We start from the raw sequence: 4,614 nt of genomic DNA on the forward strand, positions 1-4,614 counted from the left end.
TATCTATCTATCTATCTATCTATCTATCTATCTATCTATCTATCTATCTATCACTAGTCTGTCTGCCTATCTCTCTTTCTCTACTTTTCACCACCTGTCTATTTATTGTTTTCTAATTTGACTTATGTTGCTGTTTGTGCTGGCTAGTCTATGTCAACTTGACATGCAAATTAGAGTTATCTGAAAGAAGGGAACCTTAAGATCCTATTGTAAGGCTTTTTTCTAATTAGTGATCAACGAGGGAAGGGCCCAGCTCATTGAGAGTGGTGCCATCCCTGGGCTGGTGGTCCTGGGTTGTATAAGAAAGCAGGCTGAGCCAGCCATAGGGAGCAAGCCGGTAAGCAGCATCCCGCCATGTCCTCTCCGTGTTAGCTCCTACCTCTAGGTTCCTCCCTGTTTGACTTCCTGTCCTGGCCTCCTTTGATGATGAACGGCAATGTGGCCATGTGAGCTGAATAATCCCACTTCTCCCCAACTTGCATTGTGGTCATGGTGTTCTGTTGTAGCAACAGAAACTCTAAGGAAGACATTGTTATAAAACACTTTGACCAAAAGCAACTTGGGAAGGAAAGGGTTCATTTAGCTTACACTCCTAGATTGTTATCCATTATTGAGGGAAGTCAGGGCAGGAACTCAAGTAGAAACTTGGAGACAAGAACCATGGGGGAACTCTGCTTGCTGACTGCCTTTCTGGCATAATCAGTTAGCTTTCTTATACAGCCTAGGCCCACCTGCCTAGTTTGTCAGGGCGTCTCAAAGGAACTATCAATCAAGACACTCTCTTCACAGGCTCAAACACAAGCCAGTCTGAATTGAGCAATTCCTCAAGTGTTCCTTTTTGCTACTTGACTCCAGGTTGTGTCAAATAGACTGTACTACCTAACCAGCACATACCTTTTGCACTGTTTGCTTTCTGTTGCTGTGATAAAACACCATCACCAAAGGCAACTTGGAGGAGGAAAGGGTTTATTGCATCTTACAAGTCCCAGGTTACAATCCTTCATGAAGGGAAGTCAGAGCTGAAACTTAAGCAGGGCAAGACTGGAGCCAGGAAGCAGATTATGCCTACTGGCTTGCTCCCTGTGGCTTTCCCTGTTTGCTTTTTTAAACAGTCCAAGACTACCTTCTAGGGCTGGTATCATTCACACTGGGCTGGACCCTCCCACATCAGTCATTAGTCAAGCCAATGACTTCACAGACTTGCCTACAGCAATTCTGATGAGGCATTTTTGTTCAGCTGAGCTTTCCTCTTTTCAGATGATCCCAGCTTGTGTCAAGCTGATGAAAAAATTAACTAGCACAGTCGAAGCCCTGCCAACTTGACAAACAAATCACTATTAAACCAAGAATCTTTTCTTTCCTCTAAATTCCCAAGATCTCTTGTTAATATCACAATATGAAGCATAATAAAACTTTAAAAGCCCAAGAGTCTTTAAGAATTTAAATATTTTAAAAGACCAAGTTCTCTTTTAAACCTCTTTACAAATAAAGTCTCTCAACTATGGGTTCCTGTAAAATTAAAACAAACAAGCAAAAATACAAACAAACAAACAAACAAACAACCTACCACCATAACCCCCAAAACAAAACACCCCTTCCCCCTCCCCCCAAAAAAGAAAAACTTAAATATTTCCTATTCCAAGAGGGAAGAACCAGGGTATAGTTAAAATAAAACCAAAGCAACATCCCAAATCCAACAGTGTAACTAGCTCAATGTCTCCATCTGGGACCTACAACCCTCTGAGCTATAAAGGGCTTAGGTAGTTCCATATCACACCCCTACACACAGCCTAGCTTACAGGTTCAGGCCTGTTCAGTCCACATCCACTGCCATCCTCTGTGGTTATCACATTGTCTTGGCATCTATACATGGTCCTGGCATCTATAACAAGCTGGAAAATTGAGGCTGTGCTCTCACCAATGGCCTCTCCTGGCCTCTCTTCAGGGCCTCCAACTCTGCCTCATGGTGCCAAGTCTCAGTCTCTCCACAACCCTTTCAATCCTTGGGTTTTCACTGCTATTGAGGTTGTCTTTTTTTTTTTTTTTTTTTACCAGTGATGTCTCTGGCCTCTCCTGGTCCCTCACAGTGCCAAGCCTCAGTTCCTTTCCATGACTCCTTCAGTCCTGCAGCTCTCATGCCACCAAAACCAGGAACGAACATGTAAGGACTCTTGCACACGACCAAATTTGTCTACCAGCATATGGTGCAGCACCCACCACCTCTGGACCACAGCTTCTGGGTGATATACTCCCTGAAGATTTCATCTCAGTCAGGGTCGTCTTATCTTAATTACAGCTGATTTCTCAGCCCCAGCTAACCACATTAATTGTCCTAGTAAAGCAAAGGTTTCACTTCAGTGGTTCTGGTCTCTTATTAATCACAGCTTCTTCTTCAGCTGACAGGAAAACACAGATTCTCAATTCAAGATGTCACATGAACGAACAGCCCTGTTAGAGTCCTAACTTGCCTCTGAAACTTCTCAAGCTAAGCCTCCATCTTTTTCATTTCCTTCAACACTCTTGTCTTCTACACTGCTACAGAACAACCCATTAGGTTGGTTGAACTGAACGCTCAATGGTTTTCAAACCCACAACTTAAAAAAAAAATAAAACCACCTACAACATTAAAAAACAAACAAACAAACAAACAAACAAACAAACAAACCCAACATGGCTAAGGCTGTTACAGCCATACCCCACTCCCTGGTACTGATTTCTGTACTAGTTTGCTTTTTGCTGCTATGATAGAGCATTTTGGGGAGGGAAGGGTTCATTTCAGCTTACAGTTTATCATGAAGGGAGTTAGGGTAGGAAGTTTAGGCAGAAGCTGGAGGTAGGACCTGAAGTAGAGACCATGGAGGAACCACATTACGTACTAGCACATAAATTTGAAGGGCTTCAAAGGGTATGAGGCAGCTGTGTTAGTGTGCTTAGCTTATAGTGTATGCTTCCAAGTAGGATTAATCTCAGTGATCACATGTTAAAAGTACAGATATAGGCAGGGAGGCAAAAGACTGGTGAAGAAGGAAGAGAAAAGCACAGAGGAGGAACAGGCAAGCAGACAAAAAGCTAGGTCATAAAATGGTATGATACAGTGATACCCACGGTAGACTGTAGGAGACTGTCTACCAGGTGCCCAGCATAATGGTGCATGCTTCATACGTGTTATTAGTATGTGCAGTACTTAAAAAGGTTTCTATGATATGCCACCTTCAGTTTCTAGATAAAGAAGCTGAGATTTAGAATTATTAACAAACTGACTGTGTTTAGCTAGCTAGTAAATTTCAGTTCTGAGATTAGAGCCCATACTTATCTGATTTAAAGCTTGTATCTTTCTACTTGGATTTCATAACACCCAGCAGCGATTTTAGTGATATAGTTAATAGTTTCAAACATTGAGTTGACAATGAAGAGAAACAGTGTCTGCATTTGGCCTGTAGCTCTTTTCTCCCCTTTCTTTTCTCCCTTCTTCCCTTCCTCCCTTCTTTCTCCCTTCTTTCCTTCCTTCCTTCCTTCCTTCCTTCCTTCCTTCCTTCCTTCCTCCCTCCCTTCCTCCTTTCCTTCCTTCTTTTCTTTATTTCTCTTTCTTTCTTTGCCTTTTTGAAACAGGGTTTCATTGTATAACCTTGGCTGTCCTGGACTATGTTTATAGACCAGGCTGGCCTCAAACTCACAAAAGGCACTGTCCCGGCACTTTTATCCCCAAGTGCCGGGATAAAAGGCACAAACCACAGTACATGGCTGTTCCCCCGCCCCCTTTTTTATCTACCATTATGTTCCCATATTAAGTGTTTCGTTCCATTCTAAGTGGGATGCCCACTATGCCCTGGCCCTGTATACTGCTTTGTTTATTTACGGAGCTTTTATTTTTTTGTTTGTTAAAAACTAATCTTTTAAAATCATACTCTGTAATTTACCTATTATTTTCTGTAGGGCAGCATGGAATGCATTATATCACTCTAGTATGGCAAGTGATAAGACTGAGTCCCACAAAAGCTAAGGGACCACTGAAGATTAAACAAGTGAGAATTAAAAAATAGAATTTTTTTCTATTGAATAGTATTTTTTCTTCTTTACATGTTAAACAAATAAATCTGTTATCTCCAAAGCTTAATTTAAATCCCTGTTTCTTTGTGTGTCTTTGTGTCTTTCCTTATGTTAGTAAATTCAAGAGCTTTACCCAAACACAGGAGTCCTTACTACTGTGTCTGATATAGTACATCAGGATTATGCTGTGCAAAACTAGAATCCTTATCATACACAATGCACTAGCACCAATGTTTAGAGTGGAGCTTACAAAGCCACACAGCCACAAAGACCAAGAAGCACAAAGGGGTAGAGGCAGTGACTAAACATAACTGCGTGGAGTTAGGGAGAGGTGAGCATTGTAAGGGAGCAAATATCAAAAAATGACACCACAGCTCAGATCCAGCTGGCAGACACACAGCACTTCCTGTTTCCTGAAGGCATTCTTGGCTAGAGAACACATGAGCCCAGCTTTGTGTCTGATGTATTTGATGGCTTGGTCCTATAGAGATATTCTTTAGCCCAAACAAACACACCTATGTCATGCTGCCCCCACTTTTGCATTTGTCCTTTATAACATATTACTGT

At 41.8% G+C, this 4,614-nt stretch overlaps 1 protein-coding gene across 1 annotated transcript in view; it reads right to left on the bottom strand.

Moving 5' to 3' along the window:
- Gabrb1 (gamma-aminobutyric acid type A receptor subunit beta1) overlaps window positions 1–4,614 on the bottom strand; it is a 450,390-nt gene that overhangs the window by 1,127 nt on the left and 444,649 nt on the right. The gene's annotated exons all lie outside the window — the stretch shown is intronic.

Source organism: Psammomys obesus, unplaced genomic scaffold (genome assembly GCF_907164565.1).
Source record: "Psammomys obesus unplaced genomic scaffold, mPsaObe1.curated_primary_1811, whole genome shotgun sequence".
Classification (NCBI taxonomy): Eukaryota; Metazoa; Chordata; class Mammalia; order Rodentia; family Muridae; genus Psammomys; species Psammomys obesus.